This window comes from Trematomus bernacchii, unplaced genomic scaffold (assembly GCF_902827165.1).
Source record: "Trematomus bernacchii unplaced genomic scaffold, fTreBer1.1, whole genome shotgun sequence".
Lineage (NCBI taxonomy): Eukaryota > Metazoa > Chordata > Actinopteri > Perciformes > Nototheniidae > Trematomus > Trematomus bernacchii.
In genome coordinates, this window is record NW_022987564.1 from 4,067,445 (window position 1) to 4,080,524 (window position 13,080).

Sequence of the window (13,080 nt, forward strand, 5' to 3'; positions counted from 1 at the left end):
AGGAGCCAGGCATGGAGGGAGGTGGCAGAGACAGTGGTATGTTTTCGCCTGTTTGGGGAGTTTATATCCAGTTTACTTCAAACTGTTTTGCTTCGTATGTCGCGGGCGGGAGATTCATGTGATTGGTTGTTTGCAAAAAATCCCCAAGCTTCAGATACGCCCACCTCCAAGATTTTTTTAACGCTGCTGTGTAGACGGTCCGTAACGGTGCGTCTACACAGCAGCGTTAAAAAAATCTTGAAACGCTTCTGCCCATTCACTTTGAATGGGGTGACGTCACTTTCCCTCACTTTTCACCGAAATGGATTGTGGGCAGGCGAGAGGAAATTTTCAGGATTTTGAGGATTTGAGACGTACCGTAACGGACCGTCTCCACAGCAGCGTTAAAAAAATCTTGGAGGTGGGCGTATCTGAGGCTTGGGGATTTTTTTGCGATCAACCAATCACATGAATCTCCCGCCCGCGACATACGAAGCCAAAAAGCCCGAAGTAAACTGGATATAAACTCCCCAAAACAGGCGAAAACATACCACTGTCTCTGCCACCTCCTTCCATGCCTGGCTCCTCCGGTTTATATCCCGGTAGGTCTGGTCATAAAGCACCGGGTGATTGATTCGCTACCGCTAATTTCTCCTCCATTTTTTGGAATATGAGGAAATGACCTGCGGTCTGGCTCTCCCAGCATACACGCCGTTTGATTGGCTAGAGCTTGAACTGTCAGATTTGTGTACACGGGATTTGATTGGCTGACGCTTCCTCCTCAGCTTCAAAAGTTGAACATTGTTCAACTTTGGATCTTGAAAATCCTGAGAATCTCCGCTCGCCTGCCCACAATGCATTTCGGCGAAAGCGAAAAAAAGTGACGTCACCCCATTCAAAGTGAATGGGCAGAAGCGTTTCAAGATTTTTTAACGCTGCCGTGGAGACGGCCCGTAACACTTGAACCTGAACTCACACATGCACGCGTGCAATATGTGGTTTAATGTGTTTTGGGGCCATACAATTAAATTGCAACAGGATTGTACGGTTATGAATGCATTATAAGTTAGTTATGATGTAGTTAAAACAATATTGGATGATAGTCAGTTTTTTTTTGTGTTTTGGACTGAGATAAATCATGGGTCAAAATTGACCCGTGAACACCATGAACGGTAACAGCTTCTGAACACAACACAAGGGTTAAAACATTATCAAACAATATGCGGCATCCCAATTACCTGATATGTTCTTAATACAAAAAAAAATTGTGAAAACTTTTCCCTAAATTGATCAAGGATACATTTAATTGCAGCTTAATCCACTTTGTACCACGCAAATGCATCAATAAAAGGATATAAATCCCTTAGTAATAATCCCATCACCTAATAACAAACAGGTAACTGGCCACTTAATCGATCAGTGATCTGTTGTGCCAATAGCACTCTGTTTGCTGTACTCGATAGATATTGACTAAATCATTATCACAGCAGGAGCACCGACGCCATTCCAGCCTCTTATCTCACTGTCAGATGACTTTTAAATGTTGTGCACACATCATTCAGATCAATGTGCCGTGTGTCTGCACCGCCAATCAGACTTGAAGCTTGTCCACGTGTCTCCTGTTGATAATTTACACATTTATATTGGCTCAAAAGTAAGAAAATAAAAGCAGCTTTAAAGAAGAGCACTTTGGCAACCTAATTAGTATATACAAATGTTATAGATGTTCTAGCAAAAGGCTATATCACTGATATTTTATATAACTAAAGCATGTTAGATGACATGCTAGCAGCATTAATGTGTGTTAAATTCACAAATTAATGTAAAATAACATCAGATGAGAGCTTTAGAATTAATGCCATTTGCTTATTAAAAAATAACATACTGTATCCTTAACCCAAACAAACCCTCATTTACGTCACTTTTTAAAAACCGTACTTAAGCAAATGTGCATGATATAACAAACAGCTTTATACAATACAATACAGTTTTATTTATAAAGCACTTTAAAACCTCCAGACCAAAGTGCTGTACAGTCAAATAAACAACGAAAAACATCAAACAGCACAGCTCACACACCATAAAACAAGTACAAGTAAAAACAATAGACAATTTAAAAGCACTAAAAGCAACAATCTAAAAGATGTTAATACGCTAAGGAGAAGAGGAGGGTTTTAAGAAGCGCTTTAAAAACAGACAGTGTGGCGGCCTGTCTGATATGCATGGGCAGATCATTCCACAGGGTGGGAGCCGCTACAGAGAAGATACGGTCCCCCAAACGTCAATTTGACTCGGTGTTCACAATATAGGTATAGGCTATCCTTATCGTGATATACTTACTGATGCTTTAACAGCATTATAAACAATTATTGTATTGTCAAGGTGTGAAAAATCTCTTTCAATTAAGTTGCATTTCACTTTTTATGTTAACATATTGATGTTTGAGGCTTCTGACTGAAAATATATCAACAGCTAGTGGGTGGATTATTTTTTTGTCGATGTTATGGTCCCCAGAAGATGAGGCTCTTTGACTTGATGACGTGATCTTTTACTTCTAAATTAATAGGCAAGTTGACTAAAACGTCTTCATGTGCATTCATCTAAAACTGAATCAGAGATTTGGAATTAAAGCCCGGCGTTTGCACACCAACATGAAACAGACTTTGATGCACTTCACCACTGGGTCCTCCGCTGTCATCAGAGAGCAATACAATCCTTTTGTTCAAACAGAAAAATCTATGAATGAGGGGGAGAGAAAGCGTAAGAAAAGACAGAGAAGAAACACATGGAGGAGAAAGATGCAGAAGACATTAGGATGTTGCAAAGGAGAGGTGATGTAAAGTAAGTTGAAAGTGTTTGATCTCTGTATATCTAATGACCTGTGTGTGTGTGCGTGTGTGTGTGTGTGTGTGTGTGTGTGTGTGTGTGTGTGTGTGTGTGTGTGTGTGTGTGTGTGCGTGTGTGTGTGCGTGTGTATGTTTTAAACAGCAAGAGTTCAGCTCCCCCTGGGTGTTTTCATTTGAGACACGCTTGTGAGAAACAGGAGCAAGAGAGACAAACAGAAATGTATGTATGAATAAATAATAACGTTATGGTATTGACAGCAAGACACTATTTATGCTTGACTGACTTCTTAGAGAAGTGTTAGGGTGTTAGGGAATGACAAATTGGCTGGTTAAACTGTAAAAAACATGGACAGATGAAATTAAAGAACTCTCCTGGGAGACTTTTCTTGAGGTAAGACAAATACCAACAAAGCAATTAATCAAAAGGTAAATATTTATAGGTATTTTTCAGGAACATGCTGTGGGAGTATTTAAATGGGGCAAATAAGTATTTCATTTTTTCTCTTCCTTTCTGCAACTTTGAAATGATATGCCTGAAAAACATACATGAGCTAATTATCTTCCTTAAAAACTAGTCTACGTTAGCCAGTGCGGGAATTATTAATCATAGTCTTTTGTTCTGTAGCTCCAGCATTTTAGGTGGGTGCTAACGCTAGCTGAGTTAGCTAATACAAAGGTTTTGTATTGGGAAAATGCTTTTTGGACTGCAGAGGTTTTGTTGTTGCAAACCCGTGTGACCAAAGGGACAAATTAGCTAGCTAGCTTTACCAACGTTAGCTTTTGGGCTAAAACAATATGACTACTGCACTGTAAAAATAAATAGGGTGTTTTAACTTAAAAACATAAGTTCAAGGGCTGCCTTATATATATGAGTTGACTTAAAATCTAAATGTACTTTGTTTCAACTCACAATGTTACGTTATACAAGTTATTTTATTAATGATCATTCATTGTTATAACTTAAAGGTGGGGTAGGTAATTCACTTCAGAAACACTTTTTGTTATATTCCATGGAATGCTCTTAACATCCCGATAGCAATGAATATATTAAATGCTTTGACAATAAATACATTAAACAATGTATCTGTGGAAGCCGTGGCGCTGTAAAAAGCACGACCAATCATCTGAGCCGGCCCGGCTAAAATAACTGGATGGCCTAGCTGCCTGTCAGCCCTCCATCTCGTGCACAAACTTATCTCGTGCCCTCATTGGTCATGTGCGCGTCCGTGTGTGTTGGAGGAGGGGCTCTGTAAGGAAGTCTGAAGGAAGGGGCAGATTTTTTCCGTTTGTGTAGTTTCAAATTCTAGCGCACTTGAGCTGGTTTCTCCATTCTTACCTACCCTACCTTTAATACTTTGAGTTAAAGAAACGTACAATTTTACATTATCGATTCAAGAAATGTTCATTATCTAGTCAAATCAACTTTAACTTCTACCTTATCTTAACTCACAATTATAAGTTAGGATAACTTTAACTATAGTTATACCAACTGATAAAGTCAAGTTATGTTGACTCATGTTTTCAAGCAATTGAACTTACATTTTCATGTTAAGTAAACTAGTGTTTTCTATTTCTTACTCTTATTATAATGACAAGTTCCCCAGCTTCCTTAAACTTCTTACTGACTGAACTTAGAACATTAATATCAGCCGTTTCTAGCAGCGGGAACAGTCATTGCTCAAGGCACTTAAAAATGTTGATCTTTGATTGATGAGATGACTGTTATTTAATCTAATAAATTAATGGGATGTATGCAATTATAACAAAGGGAAAGGTTACTGTGCACCCACAAGAATAAATAAGATGTACAATGGTTGTAATTGTTAGATTTTTATTTATTTATATTATAATAAAAATAAATAATATTTATACATGAACAATCATTTTTCCTAAACTTCTGCTTTCAGAGGTAGTTAAGTTATTCACTAGAATATTTTCTATATGTTTGTGTCTCCTCAGATTCAGGCAGAGTTCCAAAGAATTGTCACTACGGACCTGCTTTCATCTTTTCTGGATGGACTTGATTGCCTGGGCTGGCCCCAAGATTGCTGGAGGTGTACCAAGATGCATCCAGGACGGGAAAGAAGCAGGCACTAAAAAGCATTTTGGACTGCCGTGAGAAAGATGTAAGTGGAGATGCTGATGACCATAATTTAGTCACCATTTGTTTGCTACAAATGTTTATATCCCACTGCATTTGTTGTCCTGCAGGACACAAATGAGAGGAGGAGGACTGCTGCTCTCTTCGGACTATCACACTACATATCTGGCGAAAATCAGGCAAATGTCATCATGATGTGTGATGTAAGATCATAACTTTCTTTAATTAATTTATGTAATTGTACATTTTAACATAAATCAACCCAAATCACCCTGTTCCCAAAGTTTCCTTCAAAATTAATAGGGATGCTCCGATCTCCAATTTTGGGGCCGATCGCCGGAATCAGTATCGGCCGATACCGATCGCCGATCCGATCGAGTGGGCGGGGCCTATGGGGATCTTCCATTTAAAGTGATGTTTAAAACTCAGTTAATGGGGCTCATTCACTGGCGCTTCCACAAACAACAACCAACATAATTATTACATTCAAATGAAGTACATTATTCAAGTTTACATTAATTTTGTATAATAACATGGGAGAAATGAACGGAAGCGCTCTCTTTTCCTCTCTCCCCCTCTCTCTCACTCCTGACAGCCTGTCAGTATCCGTCTCATGCAGCTCACTGATCCAGTAATGACTGAGTGACCCGACAGTGAAGAATACATATATTTATAACTAGTTTATCTTGTTCCAGAGGTAGATAATATAGCTAAGTGTGTTAGGTCTAACTCTTAGTGTGTGTTTTCCGCTCACCGGTCCGTCACAGCGGGTAGAGCTGCAGGATTTCTGCTTCACACATGTTGCATACCGCTGTTTTATTGTCATTTTCGGACACCTTAAAATACTGCCAGACTGGTGAAGCCATTTTGGCGAGCTTGTTTTGCCGCGCACAGAGAAAAGTGTCATGTATTTTACGTCATGCGATCGGCTCTCGCGATCTTTGCAATGCTTCTTGGAATAATCTATTGCTTAAATCTTCAGTTCAAACATCCAACCATACTTCACATCCCTTCAAATGAAGCAAGACACAATCCTGCTCAAGCCAAGAATAAATCAGAGCTATCAGTGGACAGCACACTGGTGTCAAGTGGCCTTACCGGGGCTGGTGATGACAATTGTAAACTTCCCATAGTTCCAGTGCAAGTCAAGTCAAAGAAAGACAGCAAGATACAAAAATGTCATCTGTGGAAGCCGTAGTACTGTAAAAAGCACGACCAATCATTTTAGCCGGCCCGGCTAAAATAACTGGATGGCCTACCTGCCTGTCAGCCTTCCATCTGTGCACAAACTTATCTCGTGCCCTCATTGGTCATGTGCGCGTTCGTGTGTGTTGGAGGAGGGGCTCTGTAAGGAAGTGGCAGATTTTTTCCGGTTGTGTATTTTCAAATTCTAGCGATCTCGAGCTGGTTTCTCCAAAATTACCTACCCCACCTTTAAGTGAAAGTAACTTAAAGACAAAAGTTACAATAACGTAATGATCAAATCCTTTTTTACAGTGTGTTGCTTATACAGTGAAGAAGTACATGGGCGACTAGCAAGAAAATGCTAGTGCTCAGTGTGTTTACAAGATGTATTCAGTTATATGTTTGAGCTGTCTGATTCATTTTGTAAGTTTTTGGCTTTTTATACCTTGAATGTAAAAATGTAATTCAGTTCAGCCAGAAAAGAAAGTTCAAAGGACGAAACGGAGCAACAGAAACTCCAAAGACATGTTCATTTCTGAGCTTCCAGGTAATCTTATACTACATTTCGTATTTGGCACCTAATATACCTCTATTTTGAAAATGTAACCAAGCCAGAAAAAAAGTTCCTGGAGAGGACAAATCAGAGCAGCAGCAACTCCAAAAACATGTCTTCACTTTGATGTCTTCTAATACAACACTGCTGAACTTCATACTCTCTCCCCCTCACTTCCTCTGTGGTTATTCCTCTCTTTTGTCAGCATACGCACGCATGAAAGGACTCACATTTCTGGATGAAAGCTGGCTATATCTGTCCAGGCGGTGATCCACAGTCGATCCCATTCTGCGGGGAGTATGCTGGAGATGGATAGACGGGTAATTTACGCCAGCGAACACAGCGCCCAGAACAGAGCAGAGGTCAATGAGCTCTTACATGGCTCCATCTTGCATCTGTCGCTTTGTATGGAAATCAGTCCTCTGCCTAGAATAATGGCTTGGTCAGGTGTGTGTGAGTGTCTAATAAACATCTGAGGCATGACGACTATGGAGAGTAGTGGTCAGCCTATATGAAACTTGAGGTCATGAGGCTGCGGGGAGTCCATGATCCCATCATTGGCTTGTGTTCCCTTCACATTACTTACATTCAATCACATCCTGCCTGATGACGCTGCTATAGTGGGGCTGCCATGACTCACTGACAGGGGTGGGGGGGTTGGGGGGATTTGGATAGAGATCCGATTTGTTTGTGGAAGAAAATTAATCAGAGGATATCAGATAATGCAATGGCTGCAGGGAACCACATGTCCAACAGTTGTTGCGTCACAACACTCATCCGCTCCAATCTTCTTTAAAGGGGTTCACCGGAAAAACTATCATGCAGAGCTCCTGTCTCGGAGGAAAATTAGTCTAAGACAGACTCAGCATGTCACCTCGAACTGCCTATAGGCAGAAAAGTGGGCATCATATTTTTGAGTTTACTCAATTGCCCTCATCGAGTATCGTCTTCGATGATGGAAAACAAGCGTGCACATGCATATGCAGGTGCTATTTGGGTACTTGTCAGCGAGTGTGTGTGTTAAGTGTGTATGTGAATGTCTATGCATGTGGCTGAGACTAATGGATGGTCTTAAAAGTGGGTGCTCATTTTTACGCCTGATACACTGAAGGTTTGATTGTAATCTAAAACTATTATGGGTGTATAAAAATCAAGAAAACTACCTTACAGATTACATTATAAAAGGGTGAAGTGGATAAGATGATAAATGTACAGTCGCTGAGATCATTTTCTTGGCTTGCAGCAGAAGTGATTAAATAACATAAGGATGGTTTTAACACCATATTTATAGCAGAGCTGAATGTCTCGACACAGCTCGGTTCATGGTGAGAACACGCATGAAAGAAGCAACAGAAAACATGACACTAGCACATCACATGCCACTACATTCACTAAGACAGAGAACCAGTTTCAAACAACAGAAAAATAAACTATGGAAAACCAATTCACATGAGGGCCTTGAAATAAAAAGCCTCCTCAATGGATGATCAACAGATGCCTCTTCGATTTCAATAGAAAATGATTGATTAGGAGCTGTTTCCCACACCTTGTGCAACAGGTGATCTGAATAACCCTCCAATCAACTCATGGGAATTGTTCTAAAAAGAATTGGGAAAAACCCAAATGACAACAAGCAGTAAAGAATCAGAGTTATGTGAAGTAACATTACAAATACAATTCTGCCAAAGCATGAATGTTTTTCTATTTATTTGTTTTGCTTTTTATTTTAATATGGTCAGAAATGAATGTCAGACAGGTGTACAACAATTTGGCAAGCTTATATATCTTTATTAAGACGCTTCAGTCTCGAAAGCACACATGTAGGATTACTTAAAAAAATACTAGCTGGATAAAACTTGGGTGTAACATAGGCAAGGAAAGACTTCATTAAATATTGCATCGGGGAATTATGGTCCACTTTGGTTACCATTGCAAGACCCATTCATGTGGTGTCTAAATAATCTGGAAAATGACTTCCTTTGAAATCACGTCCCTTAATATTGGAACTACAACTCGGAAGCACAAATCACATTATAATTTCAAGCTCATGAACACAAATTCAGCGGAAATCTTCCCAACTCGGGAAGGGACCATTAGAGGAGCACTTGAATGCACCATTGGCCTTGGCAGATGTCTTTGCTCCCAGAGTGCCATTCAGGTTTAAATCTGTGATGAAGTATCTCTGGTTTGAAATTGAAATCATAAGCCTTCCAGCTGAGAATTGTTACTTCCCTCTCCAAATTATATTTTTAACCAGCAGATTTCCCAAAGTGAATCTTGTCATTAAGTCAAGAATTTTCTCATCTTTCTCCAAAATATCCCGATTTGCAATCAAACTATGGATAGGGGAAAAGTTGCTTTCAATGTTTTTTCACTTTGAGCATCTTCAATTGTTATTTTTCTGGGTTGAAAATGCTCATTATTTCGTGCGGTTTTTCTGCTCGTCTCCATGATGAGACAGGGCGCAAACATGTCTTGTTTGTGAGCTGGAGTCAAGAAGTCTTTAAAGAGTGTGAAACACAAGATAAAATCAATGCTTCCCTCCCTCACATCTGCCCCCTCCTCTTTACCTCCTTCTCTCTGACACCTCATCAACTCTGAGGAATGACTCTCCTCAGGTTGTGAATTGGATATGAAGGCGCATCCAGGGATCACTTTCTTCTGGAGTCTCGACAACGTCACGGCCTACATCACCTCAACGTCAACACTTCGGCAGATGCTCGGCACGGGAGGGGTTGCTCAAATCCGCCCACACCTCCGTACCTCAGTCAGACAACCGTCACGGTCACGTGTCATAGATCTGACCCGCTCAACAGGAAGTGTAAGTCCAGAGAAAGAAATGTACTTAAATTGAGCTCAAACACACATTTAGCTGGAATATTTATGCGGAAAATGGGTCAAATCTGATTAAAAGAAAATCTGTGTCTACGATCTACAGCAGGGGTGGGGAACCTTTTTCCTCTCAAGGGCCATTTCAATTTTTTCAACATCCTCCGAGGGCCGTACAAATGATTGACCTCTGCTTTAAAATACTAAAATCACAGCCCATTCATTTCGCCTTTCTTTCATGCTGTGCAAAGAAAAAGCAACCTCTTAATCCAGATATTTTACCATGACTCGCGCATGCATTCACGTGCACGGTGTAGCAGGACCACCAAAACAGAAAGATATGGACACAACACACAAGATGTGTGCAAATGTATTTAGTTTCCTATCCATGTGGACATGATTTAAGTGTGTGTGGGGGGGGGGGGGTTAAATGTTGAAGTTAAAAGCATCAATCTGGTGCACTTTGAGAGCAACATTAGGAGATCTATGGATACATCTCTCAACACCCATATGAAACAGAACTGTAAGCAGATTTTATTTTTCTTTATGGATATTTTACAAATCACTCTCCTTTCAAACTGTATTCTTGTTTATTAATAACAACTTTTTTTTACTGTCATATAGTATTTTATACCTGTTTACTTTATTCTCTTATTTTTTTATAACTATAATGATCATATAAAGATGTGCCTTTACCTCACTGGTTGTAGAAACAGCTTATTATATTCGTTAGCATAGTTAGCTGCTAATAACAACAAAGTTATTGACTGTATGATCACTGATCAGTATGACAGATGAGCAGATCGCCACTGGGCTTTCAACTGAAGACACAGCCACGCAAAAACTGCGGCATGTGTACGGCTCCTTATGGGTACTGCAATTTTTGGAAGTGCCGGAGCAACGTTCCGGTGCTCCCCGACTGCACCCCTGTCAGACATATACCACGTGATGACACGTTAGGCTCGTGTTGTGTTCAAGGACCCTGACCATGGCCAGGAAAAACAGGCACTCGCTTGTTTAATTTTGTGGTCTAGATTTCTTACATTTTTTTTCTTTTTTGCGTGTGTTTATAAATTACCTCGAGGGCCGTACCAAATGGCCGGAGGTTCCCCACCCCTGATCTACAGTATGTTACATTTTAAATGACACCTGTGGTTGGTCTAACAGTCTCATAGCTTTCAGAGGACATATTGTGCTTTTTGGGGTTTTCCCTTTTCTTTAGTGTGTTATTGGTTTTAGTGCATGTAAATGGTCTTCAAAGACTAAAATCCCTGCCTGAAACACCTCCATTGGACTCCTTTTTTTACCTCCGAAACATAGTGACATCACTACGTAACACTCACGCTTCTATTGGCTAGCGCTCCAACACATTGTACATCTCTAAGCTGTTGACCACTCACAACAGAGCCAGCCAGCTAACCAATCAGAGCATACTGGGCTCTGGTTTCAGACAGAGGGTAAAAAGAAAAAGAAATACCTTTTTGAACATTAAAGCATGTAAACATGTCACAGTATGAAAATGACTGAAATGACATGTCACTATAACATGAGAACAGATGTATTGTACTGAATCATTTTAGAATGCAAGTAATTAAATTAAAATACAGTTCTTAAACAACTTTCTAATTACTTTTTCATGTTGGAAACGTTGTGGGTTTCTTGTTCTCTTGGCCCTTTAATGTATCTCAATGCTCAGCGCAACCAAATAAGTAAAACTATGAATGATGTAGAGCAGTTTCGGGGTGACTAAAGGTGACAGAGGCTCTCCGCTGACTCTGGTTTGTGGCGCCACCAAAGCAAAACAATCTGGATCTCTGTGCTCTGTGGCTCCTTCTCAGCTAATTGGCTCCTCTGAGAGCCACGTACAGCACAAACATACTCACACACACACACAAACACACACACACACCAGCCCGGGACCTCCCATCCATCTGTTTGGGGCTCACACACACAAACACACACTCACACAGGTGTGCTCCTCAGCTCAGGGAGGTCCCAGCCGCCTGCTGTTGTGTTTGATCACACCGTGTCGTGTCATTGTGATTTTGCAAACCTGCAGTTCACGACTCAACTGGGTCCAAACATCCTCTCCTCTCTCTGCCTCCCACCTCCTCACTGCTACCTCTCTGTACCCGGGCTCTGAAGAACATCACACAGATGCTCCATGGTACATTTCACACGGCTTACACTCTCATCCAGTCCTCCTCTTCATCTGATCATTCATTGATACTCTTTAACCACAAATCTCCTCCTGAAACATCTTTCCTCAGTTCTGCTCTCAGTGGCGAATCTGAAACGTAACGCTGCTGACATCAAGTTGTGGAGGCAGGCAACTACAACTGAGTCTCATTCTGCTGCACATCATTATTTGTTTCTATGTACACCCAAATGAGCTTTATTCAGTGGTGTTAAGTAACTAAGTATTTCCATGTTATGCTACTTTGTTCTTCTACTCCAATACATTTCGGGGATTAATAATATACTTTTACTCCACTACATAGTAACTTTTTATACTTTGCAGATATAGATTAATGATAAACATTATGATCATTACTTAATGAAGACTTTAGTTACACCTGGATTACATGCACATACTACCCAGCACTAAATAAAGTCATTTTAATTAGTTCCAACTTTGCCAGCTTTGATAACACTTTAATACATCAATAATTATAATCATACCATAAAATATATATGATTCTGAAATGGGCCAATCTGCAGAATGAGTACTTTTACTTTTGGTAGTTTCAGTACATTTTGATGCTAATACTTTTTCTACTTTTACTTGAGTAACATTTTGATTGCAGGACTTTTACTTGTAACACAGTATTCCTTTCCTACACTATGGTACTTTTATTCAAGTACAAGATCTGAGATCCCACCTCTGGCTTTATTATAGTGGTGTCAGTTATGAAAACATACCCTTATACTACCCTTGTAGTGTCCTTTATAACATCCTTCCCCAAATCATACATTTGAGTTTATGGCCATAAGAACAACGTGCATGCATTTATAAAAAGGTTGAATTCCCCTTTAGTACAACTGCAGCTCACTGGGAGACAGTAAAGACAGATAATTATTGTGATACGCAATAGAAACCCGTTTCTTTACATTTTTCACATTACCCTTGACATGTCATAATGGGGAAAGTACAGGTGTGATTTATAAAAGTAATCACCCACCTGTGCTTTTCCTGTCAAAATGAAATATGTTTATTGTGATAATATCAGCCATCATTATCAAATGAACTTGAAGTAATTAATTAATTCCAGATATTTACCATCACTATTTTATGTGGTCCCCTACTTTTATTGAATTGCTACTCACAGTTTTAATTTGACCTCTGACCTCTCGGACAGAAGCGAAGAGGAAACCAATGTTTTCTTCTTGTTTTCTCCACTAGGGGGGGATGAGAGCCCATGATGCACTTGTCTGTGTATTAAATTCAGTATGTACATAAGGTCATGTTTTTGTTTTTTAAAAGTCTTACATAAAACCAAGAGGACGTAACATGTCGTAAAAATTGTAATCAAATATTTGCTTTAAAAAATGTTTAATGTATTGTAAATCAAGAATATAATAATATA